A 14,744-nucleotide genomic window follows, 5' to 3' on the forward strand; every position below is an offset into this window, starting at 1 on the left:
CAATGTAACTCCAAGTCAATCACACTTCTGTGAAATCAAACTGTCCACTTAGGAAGCAACACTGATTGACAATACATTTCACATGCTGTTGTGCAAATGGAATAGACAACAGGTGGAAATTATAGGCAATTAGCAAGACACCCCCAATAAAGGACTGGTTCTGCAGGTGGGGACCACAGACCACTTCTCAGTTCCTATGCTTCCTGGCTGATGTTTTGGTCACTTTTGAATGCTGGCGGTGCTTTCACTCTAGTGGTAGCATGAGACGGAGTCTACAACCCACACAAGTGGCTCAGATAGTGCAGCTCATCCAGGATGGCATATCAATGCGAGCTGTGGCAAGAAGGTTTGCTGTGTCTGTCAGCGTAGTGTCCAGAGCATGGAGGCCCTACCAGGAGACAGGCCAGTACACCAGGAGACGTGGAGGAGGCCGTAGGAGGGCAACAACCCAGCAGCAGGACCGCTACCTCCGCCTTTGTGCAAGGAGGAGCACTGCCAGAGCCCTGCAAAATGACCTCCAGCAGGTCACAAATGTGCATGTGTCTGCTCAAACGGTCAGAAACAGACTCCATGAGGGTGGTATGAGGGCCCGACGTCCACAGGTGGGAGTTGTGCTTACAGCCCAACACCGTGCAGGACGTTTGGCATTTGCCAGAGAACACCAAGCTTGGCAAATTCACAGATGAAAGCAGGTTCACACTGAGCACATGTGACAGACGTGACAGAGTCTGGAGACGCCGTGGAGAACGTTCTGCTGTCTGCAACATCCTCCAGCATGACCGGTTTGGCGGTGGGTCAGTCATGGAGTGGGGTGGCATTTCTTTGGGGGGCCGCACAGCCCTCCATGTGCTTGCCAGAGGTAGCCTGACTGCAATTAGGTACCGAGATGAGATCCTCAGACCCCTTGTGAGACCATATGCTGGTGCGGTTGGCCCTGGGTTCCTCCTAATGCAAGACAATGTGGCTGGAGTGTGTCAGCAGTTCCTGCAAGAGGAAGGCATTGATGCTATGGACTGGCCCGCCCGTTCCCCAGACCTGAATCCAATTGAGCACATCTGGGACATCATGTCTCGCTCCATCCACCAACGCCACGTTGCACCACAGACTGTCCAGGAGTTGGCGGATGCTTTAGTCCAGGTCTGGGAGGAGATCCCTCAGGAGACCATCCGCCACCTCATCAGGAGCATGCCCAGGCGTTGTAGGGAGGTCATACAGGCACGTGGAGGCCACACACACTACTGAGCCTCATTTTGACTTGTTTTAAGGACATTACATCAAAGTTGGATCAGCTTGTAGTGTGGTTTTCCACTTTAATTTTGAGTGTGACTCCAAATCCAGACCACCATGGGTTGATACATTTGATTTCCATTGATAATTTTTGTGTGATTTTGTTGTCAGCACATTCAACTACGTAAAGATTACGTAAAGTATTTAATAAGAATATTTCATTCATTCAGATCTAGGATGTGTTATTTTAGTGTTCCCTTTATTTTTTTGAGCAGTGTATATAATGTACAGTACCAGTCAAAAGTTTGGACACACCTACTCATTCAAGGGTTTTTCTTTGTTTCTACTATTTTCTACATTGTAAAATAATAGAAGACATTTAACGTTCTGAAATCATGTAGTAACCAGAAAAGTGTGTGTATATAATATATACAGTTGAAGTCGGAAGTTTACATACCTTAGCCAAATACATTAAATAAAGTTTTTCACAATTCCTGACATTTAATCCTAGTAAAAATTCCCCGTTTTAGGTCAGTTAGGATCACACTTTTATTTTTAGAATGTGAAATGTCAGAATAATAGTAGAGTGATTTATTTCAGCTTTTATTTCTTTCATCACATTCCCAGTGGGTCAGGAGTTTACCTGCACTCAATTAGTATTTGGTAGCATTGCCTTTACATTTTTTAACTTGGGTCAAATGTTTTGGGTAGCTTTCCACAAGCTTCACACAATAAGTTGGGTGAATTTTGGCCCATTCCTCCTGACAGAGCGGGTGTAACTGAGTCAGGTTTGCAGGCCTCCTTGCTTGCACATGCTTTTTCAGTTCTGCCCACACATTTTCTATAGGATTGAGGTCAGGGCTTTGTGATGGCCAGTCCAATACCTTGACTTTGTTGTCCTTAAGCCATTTTGCCACAACTTTGGAAGTATGCTTGGGGTCATTGTCCGTTTGCGACCAAGCTTTAACTTCCTGACTGATGTCTTGATGTTGCTTCAATACATCCACATAATTTACCTTCCTCATGAAGCCATCTATTTTTTGAAGGGCCACCAGTCCCTCCTGCAGCAGAGCACCCCCACAACATGATGCTGCCACCCCCGTGCTTCAAGGCTGGGTTGGTGTTCTTTGGCTTGCAAGCCTCCCCCTTTTTCCTCCAAACATGACAATGGTCATTATGGCCGAACAGTTCTATTTTTGTTTCATCAGACCAGAGGGCATTTCTCCAAAAACTACGATCTTTGTTCCCATGTGCAGTTGCAAACTATCAGAAGCCATGACATCATTTTCTGGAATTTTCCAAGCTGTTTAAAGGCACAGTCAACTTATTGTATGTAAACTTCTGACCCACTGGAATTGTGATACAGTGAATTATAAGTGGAATAATCTGTCTGTAAACAATTGTTGGAAAAATTACTTGTGTCAAGCACAAAACAGATGTCCTAACCAACTTTCCAAAACTATAGTTTGTTAACAAGAAATTGTGGTTGAAAAATGAGTTTTAATGACTCCAACCTAAGTGTATGTTCATTTCCCGACTACAACTGCATACATACATGTATGCATACATACATGAGATTCTTCAAAGTAGCCACCCTTTGCCTTGATGACAGCTTTGCACACTCTTGGCATTCTCTCAACCAACTTCATGAGGGAGTTACCTGGAATGCATTTCAATTAACAGGTATGCCTTGTTAAAAGTTCATTTGTGGAATTTCTTTCCTTAATGCGTTTGAGCCAGTCAGTTGTTGTGACAAGGTAAGGGAGGTATACAGAAGATAGCCCTATTTGTTAAAAGATCAAGTCTATTATGGCAAGACAGCTCAAATAAGCAAAGAGAAACAACAGTCCATTACTTTAAGACATGAGGGTCAGTCAATACAAGAACTTTGAAAGTGTCTTCAAATGCAAATCACAACAACCATCAAGTGCTATGATGAAACCGGCTCTCATGAGGAGCGCCACAGGAAAGGAAGACCCAGAGATACCTCTGCTGCAGAGGATAAGTCCATTAGAGTTCCCAGCCTCCCAAATTTCAGCCAAAATAATTACTTCACAGAGTTCAAGCAACAGACACATCTCAACATCAACTGTTCAGAGGAGACTGCATGAATCAGTACCTTCATGGTCGAATTGCTGCAAAGAAACCACTACTAAAGGACACCAATAAGAAGAAGAGACTTGCTTGGGCCAAGAAACACGAGCAATGGACATTAGACCGTTAGTAATCTGTCCTTTGGTCTGATTAGTTCTTTGGTTGAGATATTTGGGGATATTTGGTTCCAACCGCTGTGTCTTTGTGAGATGCAGTGTAGGTGAACAGATGATCTCTGCATGTGTGGTTCTCACCGTGATGCACGGAGGAGGTCTAATGGTGCTTTGTTGTTGACAATGACAGTGATTTATTTACAATGCAAGGCACACTTAACCAGCATGGCAACCACAGTAGTCTGCAGTGATACCATCCCATCTGGTTTGACTTAGTGGGATTGTCGTTTGTTTTTCAACAGGACAATGACCCAATACACCTCCAGGCTGTGTAAGGTCTATTTGAACGAAAAGGAGAGTGATGGAGTGCTGTATCAGAGCCTTGCCTCCACAATCACCTGACCTCAGCCCAATTGAGATGGTTTGGGATGAGTCATACCGCAGAGTGACGGAAAAGCAACCAACAAGTGCTCAGCATATGTGGGAACTCCTTCAAGACTGTTGGAAAAACATTCCAGGTGAAGCTGGTTGAGAGAATGTCAAGAGTGTGCAAAGCTGTCATTAAGGCAAAGGGTGGCTACTTTGAAGAATATAAAATATATTAAACAATTTTTGGGTTACTACATGATTCCATATGTGTTATTTCATAGTTTTGATGTCTTCACTATTATTCTACAATGTAGAAAATAGTAAAAATAAAGAAAAATCCTTCAATAAGTAGGCGTGTCCAAACGTTTGACTGGTGCTGTATATGTATGAAAGGTTACAAAGGAGTCTGGCAGCCTGAAGTTTGATCTTGACTTCTTTTCTGCTCCTTGTCTCTTGGGTTATCACAAATCTGCCGAAGATGGTCAAGATGCTAGTGAAGGAGTAGATGTGCTCACATCATTTTTTAAAACATGAATGGAAATGCTGTTGAGGGATTTACAGTATGTGCAGAAAGCTATCGGTTCTCGTGTTATAGTCAACGTACGCTTACGTGGAAACATCTTTTGATGTTCGATTGGAATGGCTTTGGTTTTGGGATAATATTTGACAATGTCCTTTACTGTACTATAAGCCCATGTGAGACCTAACTATATGAGTGTGACATTAGGTCACCACTGGTAAGCCTTGTCTGAGCCAGTTCTAGCACTGGAGTTTCAGGTCTAGCGCTGTAACAGTTTAGTCTTCTCTCTGCTCCTTTGAAAAACGTTTTTTTTCTCTGAGGAATTCTATTTTCATTCAAATATCCCTTCTTTTGCTCCTCAACTGCACATGAATCTTAACTATTTTAGCACTGTGTTAGCAAATAGAGGATGATATTATCTACACCTGATAGCTCCGGTTAGATAGTTATCTAGCAGGAAATTGGGCAATTTGGGCCCAGCTGCTGGAGGTGAGTGATGAGGTGGGACTGACCGAGTGAGGTGGGCCCACAGCGGGTTGAGCCCAGGGGGAGAAGGGAATGCAGGGAGCTCCTGCCAGTTCCTCTAGTCTGGTCCCACACACCGATTTAACTGATTCTGTGTGTCTCAGCGGTTCAGATGGGACTAACACCAGGGATGACTTTTAACCTACTTACCACACATGATTCAGTCCTGGGCGGAGTGGGCGCCCATCTGTAACTTTTCTGAGTTCCCTCTCTTGTTCACACTAGTTCCAGGTTTTCATCTCTTCTCTCTCTGCTCTCACATATGATTATCCTCTTCTCACTCACACACACTGTGATCAGCTATGTAAAGGTCCTCTAGCACGGTCAGCCCACAGGACTAGCTCCTCTCGGTCAGTCAGCCCACAGGACTAGCTCCTCTCGGTCAGTCAGCCCACAGGGCTAGCTCCTCTAGCACGGTCAGCCCACAGGACTAGCTCCTCTCGGTCAGTCAGCCCACAGGGCTAGCTCCTCTAGCACGGTCAGCCCACAGGACTAGCTCCTCTCGGTCGGTCAGCCCACAGGACTAGCTCCTCTCGGTCGGTCAGCCCACAGGACTAGCTCCTCTCGGTCGGTCTGCCCACAGGACTAGCTCCTCTCGGTCGGTCTGCCCACAGGACTAGCTCCTCTCGGTCAGTCAGCCAACAGGACTAGCTCCTCTCGGTCAGTCAGCCAACAGGACTAGCTCCTCTCGGTCAGTCAGCCAACAGGACTAGCTCCTCTCGGTCAGTCAGCCAACAGGACTAGCTCCTCTCGGTCAGTCAGCCAACAGGACTAGCTCCTCTCGGTCAGTCAGCCAACAGGACTAGCTCCTCTCGGTCAGTCAGCCAACAGGACTAGCTCCTCTCGGTCGGTCAGCCCACAGGACTAGCTCCTCTCGGTCGGTCAGCCCACAGGACGGTCGGTCAGCCCACAGGACTAGCTCCTCTGTCAGTCAGCCCACTGGACTAGTTCCTCTCGGTCAGTCAGCCCACAGGACCAGCTCCTCTCGGGCGGTCAGCCCACAGGACTAGCTCCTCTTGGTTGGTCAGCCCACAGGATGGTCGGTCAGCCCACAGGACTAGCTCCTCTCGGTCAGTCAGCCAACAGGACTAGCTCCTCTCGGTCAGTCAGCCCACAGGACTAGCTCCTCTCGGTCGGTCTGCCCACCATCACTAGGTGCCCCCCCCAAATGACACCCTATTTCCTACATAGTGCACTACTTTTGACCACAGGCCTATGGGCAAATAGGGTGCCATTTGGGACAGCCTAGATCATCTACAGTATGTGGTTAGGAGAGGCCCATGATGCCTCACCAAGGTAATCGCTAAAAGATGAATCACTGAAAGATCATCACTGAGGCCAAAATTCCTTTAGGAAGAGGAGCGATAGCCGGTCATCTTGTTCCACTTTAGAATAATTTCACCCTTTTCGTACCTCACTGACACTTGACTCTTTTGTCTTGGGTACCATTTCTTCCTTGATAATGTCACAACTATTAATCTCCCACAATTTGCCCAAATGTGCTTCAGTCTCAGTGGTTAAGGAGGGAGAGAGAAAAGAGGGAGAGAGGATAAATTATTTCAAGCTGTTGCCCTGGTGAGTGATTTGCCCGGAAGGGCTTTAGCATACTGAGAGATGGAAAGCATTGGCTTCCTGTTATTAGAGGAATACATGGGGAATGAGAGAGAGAAAGAGCTGGAGAGAGAGGAAGGAGAGCTTGAGAGAGAGAGGAAGAGATAGAGAGGAATGAGAGGGAGAGGAAGGAGAGCTTGAGAGAGGAAGCAATATGGAGAGAGTAATGGGGAGAGAGGGGCAAACGTTAAGCAGATGGTATTGATGATGAATGAATACTTCTCCCTGACATGGAGGAATGCCATTTGCAGTTCAAAGTTTGCGGTGTTCATGAAAAGTTCCCAACACCTTTTCATAGAAGGTTCATGTTGAGACTAGGCTCCTCCTCTTAGGCAGGCAGCTCTCCCTTTGGCCCCCATTCAGTCCCAGGGGCAGAGCTCTGCTACTACAGCCCTGCAGGCAGGTGAGGAGTGCTGCAGGAGAGGAATGACAAATGGGCTCCCCCGTCTTCGCTCATGAGTTGTGCAGATGTGTGTGTGTGTGTGTGTGTGAGAGAAAGAGAGAGGAACTGTGTGTGTAAGAGCTTGACGTGTGACCGCCTGTGTGTGTTGGGTTTTCAAGCTACGCAGGCAACACCACCCGTTGTTAATAATCAAACTGCCCTTTTCTCTCTCTCCCTCTCTCCCTACGCACTTCTCTCCATCTCTCCTCTCTCTCCCTCTTCTCTCTCGCCCCCTCTCCCTCTTCTCTCTCGCCCTCTCTCCCTCTTCTCTCTCGCCCTCTCTCCCTACGCTCCCTCCTCCCTCTTCTCTCCTCCCTCTTCTCTCCTCCCTCTTCTCTCCACACTCTTCTCTCTCCGCACTCTTCTCCCACCCTTCACTCGTTCTCCCTCCGCTCTCTCTCTCTTCCTCCGCGCTCTCCCTCCGCGCGCTCTCCCTCCGCTCGCTCTCCTCTCTCTTCTCTACTCGCTCCGATTTTCCCTCCGCTCTCTCTCCCTCCTCGCTCTCTCCCTCCGCTCTCTCTCCCTCCGCTCTCTCTCCCTCCTCGCTCTCTCCCTCCGCTCTCTCTCCCTCCGCTCTCTTTCTGCTCTCTCTCTCCCCTCTCTTCTTGCTCTCTCCTTCCGCTCTCTCTCCCTCCACTCTCCTCTTCTTCCGCTCTCTCGCCGCTCTCTCGCCGCTCTCTCCCCTCTCTTCTTGCTCTCTCCCTTCGCTCTCTCTCCCTCCACTCTCCTCTTCTTCCGCTCTCTCTCCGCTCTCTCTCTCCGCTCTCTCGCCGCTCTCTCCTCTCTCTTCTTGCTCTCTCGCCGCTCTCTCCTCTCTCTTCTTTCTCCGCTTTTTCTCGACTCTCTCTGCTTTTCTCTCTGCTCTCTTCTCTCTCCGCTCTCTCTTCTCTCCACTCTCCACTCTCTCCTCTCTCTCTGCTCTCTTCTCTCACCGCTCTCTTCTCTCTGCTCTCCTCTCTCTCTCTCTCTGCTCTCCTCTCGTCTCTCTCTCCCTCCGCTCTCCTCTCTTCTCTCTCCGCTCTCCTCTCTTCTCTCTCCGCTCTCCTCTCTTCTCTCTCTCCGCTCTCCTCTCTTCTCTCTCTCTCTGCTCTCCTCTCTTCTCTCTCTCTCCGCTCTCCTCTCTTCTCTCTCTCTCCGCTCTCCTCTCTTCTCTCTCTCCGCTCTCATCTCTTCTCTCTCTCTCTGCTCTCCTCTCTTCTCTCTCTCTCTTCTCTCTCTCTCTCTCTCTCTCGCTCACTCTTCTCTCTCTCTCGCTCACTCTTCTCTCTCTCTCTCGCTCACTCTTCTCTCTCTCTCTCGCTCACTCTTCTCTCTCTCTCTCGCTCACTCTTCTCTCTCTCTCTCTCTCTCTCTCACTCTCTCCCCTCTCTCTCTCTCTCACTCACTCTCTTCTCTCGCTCACTCTCTCCCCTCTCTCTCTCTCTCACTCTCTCCCCTCTCTCTCTCTCTCACTCACTCTCTTCTCTCGCTCACTCTCTCCCCTCTCTCTCTCTCTCTCTCTCTCTCGCTCACTCTCTCCCCTCTCTCTCTCTCTCTCTCTCTCTCTCGCTCACTCTCTTCTCTCTCTCGCTCACTCTCTTCTCTCTCTCGCTCACTCTCTTCTCTCTCTCGCTCACTCTCTTCTCTCTCTCGCTCACTCTCTTCTCTCTCGCTCACTCTCTTCTCTCTCGCTCACTCTCTTCTCTCTCGCTCACTCTCTTCTCTCTCACTCACTCTCTTCTCTCTCTCTCTCTCTCTCGCTCACTCTCTTCTCTCTCTCTCTCGCTCACTCTCTTCTCTCTCTCCTCTCTCTCTCGCTCACTCTCCTCTCTCTCTCTCTCTCTCTCTCTCTCTCTCGCTCACTCTCTCTCTTCTCTCTCTCGCTCACTCTCTCTCTTCTCTCTCTCTTCTCGCTCGCTTTCTCTCGCTTGCTCTCTTCTCGCTCACGCTCGCTCTCTCTTCTCGCTCACGCTCGCTCTCTCTTCTCGCTCGCTCTCTCTGCTCGCTCGCTCTCTCTTCTCGCTCGCTCTCGCTCTTCTCGCTCGCTCTTGCTCTTCTCGCTCGCTCTCGCTCTCTTCTTTCTCCGCTCTCTTATCTCTCCTCTCGCTCCGCTCTCCTCTCGCTCCGCTCTCCTCTTGCTCCGCTCTCCTCTTGCTCCACTCTCGTCTCGCTCTCTTCCCTCTCTCTCCGCTCTCTCCTCTCTCTCTCTCTCCGCTCTCTCTCCGCTCTCTCTCTCCTCGCTCTCTCGCTCCGCTCTCTCGCTCCGCTCTTCTCGCTCCGCTCTTCTCGCTCCGCTCTCTCTCCGCTCTCTTCTCTGCTCTCTCTCCTCGCTCTCTTCTCTGCTCTCTCTCCTCGCTCTCTTTCCGCTCTCTTTCCGCTCTCTCTCCGCTCTCTTCTCCGCTCTCTCTCATCTCTCTCTCCGCTCTCTTCTCCGCTCTCTTCTCCGCTCTCTTCTCTGCTCTCTTCTCCGCTCTCTAGCTCCGCTCTCTAGCTCCGCTCTCTCGCTCCGCTCTTCTCGCTCCGCTCTCTCTCTCCGCTCTCTCTCTCTCCTCGCTCTCTTCTCTGCTCTCTCTCCTCGCTCTCTTTCCGCTCTCTCTCCGCTCTCTTCTCCGCTCTCTTCTCCGCTCTCTCTCATCTCTCTTTCCGCTCTCTTCTCCGCTCTCTTCTCCGCTCTCTAGCTCCGCTCTTCTCGCTCCGCTCTCTTCTTGCTCTCTCCTCGCTCTCTCCTCGCTCTCTTCACGCTCTCTTCTCTCTCTCCGCTCTCTCTCCTCGCTCTCTTCTCCGCTCTCTCTCTCCTCGCTCTCTTCTCCGCTCTCTTCACTCTCTCTCTCTCTCCATGCTCTCTTCTTTCTCTCCGCTCTCTTCTCGCTCCACTCTCTTCTCTCTCTCTCCTCACTCTCTTCGCTCTCCCCGCTCTCACTCTCCCCGCTCCCTCTCTCTCCCCGCTCTTCTCTCCTCTTCCTTCCTCCTTTCTTTCACTTACTCACTCGACTGCCATCTCTCTCCCCAGGGCTCCCCATGCGCTTTACTTCTGGCAGATGGGATGAAAGATGAATCAACATTCCTATTTTGAACAGTAAGTCTGATTGATCAGCAATACAGTATATTCAGGATCCTTTTCACATAGCAACTGAACTCTCCCTAATTGAGAGAACCTCAAAGTTCTAATGAGCCAATATGATAACTAATGATTACTGTCGTTGATTCAAAGAAACTCGATCAATGAAATACTGTTGTTATTTCCTGTGAAGACAGGAGTGCATGGTAGTTGGTCCATGACAATTATGTCATTGTGAGAAATGGAATATTACTGTATCCGGTTTCTCTATTAGTTCCCTTTACCTGTCCACTGAATTTATTGTTATCCCGCTTACTTATCGAATTTCCCTGTGTATCTGGGGGCCTGTGATTTTGTTTATCGTGTTCCAGTCCTGTAATTGTTTGCTTATTGAGTCTTCAATAGAATGATTCAATAGAATGATTCAATAGAACAGAATAGAATGAAATATCTCTCCACACTGTACAGTAATTGGCATCACACACACACACGCACACAATCTTGTTCTCCCTCCTCTTCTCTGTTTGTTGTCTGGTGGGGTGTTGTCTCCTTTCCCCAGACCAGGTCTGGTTCATGTTGAGAGCTTCGTACCCTCAGTCTGACAGCTGACTTCCCAGCACATTGATGCTGATGTGGAATAAACCAGATTAGAGCTAATGGAATCAGCAGCACGGCTGCAGAGACAGACACGCACTGGGTGTTTGTGTGGGAGGACGAGAAGAGGCAGCGAGACCAGATCATTTGCAGAGGAGTCGGCTGTTGTTATTTTGCTAGAACGAGATATGGTGTTCTGCAGATGTCTCTCACATGGCCCTTGTTGGATCCCATCTCAATCCTGACAGACAGACAGACAGACAATCGGCTAGTGAACTTTGCATTGCAGTGGTGCCTTGACCTGTAACAGGAAGTGCCATCACCTATAGTATCAGAAGATCCAATCAGGGCATTGGGAGGGATCTGCAGTGCATTGGAGAAATTCACTCAAAAGTGGACATTCTCAACGGCCAAAACCGTGGAGAAATTGTTTGCTGTGATTGTTATTAGTGGTTTTTCATATTTAAGAGAGTCTTATGGCTTCAGGGTAGTAGCTGTTTGGAAGCCTCTTGGACCTAAACTTGGTGCTCCGGTACCGCTTGCCGTGTGGTAGAGAGAACAGTTTATGACTAGGGTGGCTGGAGTATTTGACAATTTTTCGGGCCTTCCTCTGACACCGCCTGGTATAGAGGTCCTGGATGGCAGGAAGCTTGGCCCCAGTGATGTACCGGGCCGTTCGCACCACCCTCTGTAGTGCCTTGCAGTCGGAGGCTGAGCAGTTGCCATTCCAGGCAGTGATGCAACCACTGCCAGTCATGCTCTCGATAGTGCAGCTGTAGAACCATTTCAGGATCTGAGGACCCATGTCAAATCTTTTCAGTCTACTGAGGGGGAATGGGTTTTGTCGTGCCTGCTTCACGACTGTCATGGTGTGCTTGGACCATGTTAGTTTGTTGGTGATGTGGACACCAAGGAACTTGAAGCTCTCAACCTGCTCCACTGCAGCCCCGTCGATGAGAATGGGGGCGTGCTCTGTCCGCTTTGTCCTCGAGTCCACAATCATCTTGTTAGAGCCGGTTTGGACATATTTGTATAAAAGACAGAACATACAGAGCTCCATGTATATTTGTGTAAATATTAATGTATATGATGAAATATTAGGCACCTTTTTTATCATTTATATTTACCTGATTGAGATATATTCATTGGTTGTTAGTGTAATTTAGTTTTTGGCCCCCCCTCTTGCCCATTCATTGTATTGTGGTAGGTGTGTTAGGATAAAGGCAGGAAGTTGGGCTTTCAGGGGGAAGGAGTCCTTACTAGACGCGGGAGCGGTATAGTTTTTTGACCAGACATACAGACAGGTCATATTATGTATTTTCCATTTTAAGTAATCTATGCTTTAAGTTGATTGGAGAATATTTTTATTTGTTAGATATAAGAAGAATAAACATTTTTGTTGCACCATATCCCTGGATGCCATTGAATGTTTGGCCGTTAGGAAACCTTGAGTGTGGACTGTATGCGTACTAAACAACCCCGCTTCAGGCTTGGGCAGTGGCTATGGTCAAGAGGAAAGGAAGCCACTACACTACTTTTGTCTTGATCACGTTGAGGGAAAGGTTGTTGTCCTGGCACCACACGGCCAGGTCTCTGACCTCCTCCCTATAGACTGTCTTGTTGTTGTCGGTGATCAGGCACTGTTGTGTCATCGGCAAATGTAATGATGGTGTTGGAGTCGTGCCTGGCCGTGCAGTCATGAGTGAACAGGGAGTACAGGAGGGGGGGGCCCCTGTGTTGAGGATCAGCTTGGCGGTTGTGTTGTAACCTACCCTTACCACCTGGGGGTGGCCCGTCAGAACGTCCAGGATCCAGTTGCAGAGGGAAGTGTTTATTCCCAGGGTCCTTAGCTTATTGATGAGCTTTGAGGGAACTCTGGTGTTGAATGCTGAGCTGTAGTCAATGAATAGCATTCTCACATAGGTGTTCCTTTTGTACAGGTGGGAAATCGGCAGTGTGGAGTGCAATAGAAACTGCATCATCTGTGGATCTGTTGGGGCAGTATGCAAATTGGAGTGGGTCTAGGGTTTCTGGGATAATGGTGTTGATGTGAGCCATGGGCCAGCCTTTTGAAGCACTTCATGGCTACAGACGTGAGTGCTACGGGTCGGTAGTCATTTAGGCAGGTTACCTTAGTGTTCTTGGGCACAGGCACTATGGTGGTCTGCTTAAAACATGTTGGTATTACAGACTTGGACGGGGAGAGGTTGAAAATGTCAGTGAAGACACTTGCTGTTTGGTCAGCGCATGCTCGCAGTACACGTCCTGGTAATCCGTCTGGCCATGCGGCCTTATTAATGTTGACCCGTCTAAAGGTCTTACTCACATTGGCTACGGTGAGTGTGATCACAGTCTTCCGGTACAGCTGGTGCTCTCATGCATGTTTCAGTTATTTGCCTCGAAGCAAGCATCAAAGTAGTTTAGTTTTTTTATTTTTATTTATTTGTTTATTTCACCTTTATTTAACCAGGTAGGCTAGTTGAGAACAAGTTCTCATTTGCAACTGCGACCTGGCCAAGTTAAAGAATAGCAGTGTGAACAGACAACAACACAGAGTTACGCATGGAGTAAACAATAAACAAGTCAATAACAGTAGAAAAAAAAGAACCTATATACAGTGCCTTGCGAAAGTATTCGGCCCCCTTGAACTTTGCGACCTTTTGCCACATTTCAGGCTTCAAACATAAAGATATAAAACTGTATTTTTTTGTGAAGAATCAACAAGTGGGACACAATCATGAAGTGGAACGACATTTATTGGATATTTCAAACTTTTTTAACAAATCAAAGACTGAAAAATTGGGCGTGCAAAATTATTCAGCCCCTTTACTTTCAGTGCAGCAAACTCCAGAAGTTCAGTGAGGATCTCTGAATGATCCAATGTTGACCTAAATGACTAATGATGATAAATACAATCCACCTGTGTGTAATCAAGTCTCCGTATAAATGCACCTGCACTGTGATAGTCTCAGAGGTCCGTTAAAAGCGCAGAGAGCATCATGAAGAACAAGGAACACACCAGGCAGGTCCGAGATACTGTTGTGAAGAAGTTTAAAGCCGGATTTGGATACAAAAAGATTTCCCAAGCTTTAAACATCCCAAGGAGCACTGTGCAAGCGATAATATTTAAATGGAAGGAGTATCAGACCACTGCAAATCTACCAAGACCTGGCCGTCCCTCTAAACTTTCAGCTCATACAAGGAGAAGACTGATCAGAGATGCAGCCAAGAGGCCCATGATCACTCTGGATGAACTGCAGAGATCTACAGCTGAGGTGGGAGACTCTGTCCATAGGACAACAATCAGTCGTATATTGCATATATCCATAAAAAGTGTTGTTTAAAGTTTGCCACAAGCCACCTGGGAGACACACCAAACATGTGGAAGAAGGTGCTCTGGTCAGATGACTTTTTGGCAACAATGCAAAACGTTATGTTTGGTGTAAAAGCAACACAGCTCATCACCCTGAACACACCATGCCCACTGTCAAACATGGTGGTGGCAGCATAATGGTTTGGGCCTGCTTTTCTTCAGCATGGACAGGGAAGATGGTTAAAATTGATGGGAAGATGGATGGAGCCAAATACAGGACCATTCTGGAAGAAAACCTGATGGAGTCTGCAAAAGACCTGAGACTGGGACGGAGATTTGTCTTCCAACAAGACAATGATCCAAAACATAAAGCAAAATCTACAATGGAATGGTTCAAAAATAAACATATCCAGGTGTTAGAATGGCCAAGTCAAAGTCCAGACCTGAATCCAATCGAGAATCTGTGGAAAGAACTGAAAACTGCTGTTCACAAATGCTCTCCATCCAACCTCACTGAGCTCGAGCTGTTTTGCAAGGAGGAATGGGAAAAAATGTCAGTCTCTCGATGTGCAAAACTGATAGAGACATACCCCAAGCAACTTACAGCTGTAATCGCAGCAAAAGGTTGGCAGGGAGATGTGCCTGCTAGCAGGGAGATGTGCCTGGCTCACGGCTAACTGGTGCTAGCTTCGTGGCAGTGGCGTTAGCCATGGTCCAGAGTTTACAGCAAGGATCCGGTGGAGTATTGGGCTCTAGCCGTGTATGAGTGGGGTTCGGGTGAACAGCTGAGTAGGCCGGGAGTTGGGCCTCAGGGATAGCTTCGGTACTGGGTGCAAGCTAGCTGTGAAGATCAGAAGTAGTGGTCCAGGGATTACGGCAGGAATCTGGCGTTGTTGTGG

The 14,744-nt window shown here is 48.0% G+C and overlaps 1 protein-coding gene across 4 annotated transcripts in view; it reads left to right on the forward strand.

Annotated features, from left to right (window-relative positions):
• Positions 1-14,744, forward strand: part of bmpr1ba (bone morphogenetic protein receptor, type IBa) — a 156,975-nt gene that overhangs the window by 10,949 nt on the left and 131,282 nt on the right. For 2 of the 4 annotated variants that reach the window (XM_036979376.1, XM_036979379.1), the window contains exon 2: positions 9,891-9,956. The exons of the other annotated variants lie outside the window; for them this stretch is intronic. The gene's annotated coding sequence lies outside the window, so the exon portion shown is untranslated. The remainder of the gene's footprint in view (positions 1-9,890; positions 9,957-14,744) is intronic. 4 annotated transcript variants of the gene reach the window in all.

Source organism: Oncorhynchus mykiss, chromosome 6 (assembly GCF_013265735.2).
Source record: "Oncorhynchus mykiss isolate Arlee chromosome 6, USDA_OmykA_1.1, whole genome shotgun sequence".
NCBI lineage: Eukaryota > Metazoa > Chordata > Actinopteri > Salmoniformes > Salmonidae > Oncorhynchus > Oncorhynchus mykiss.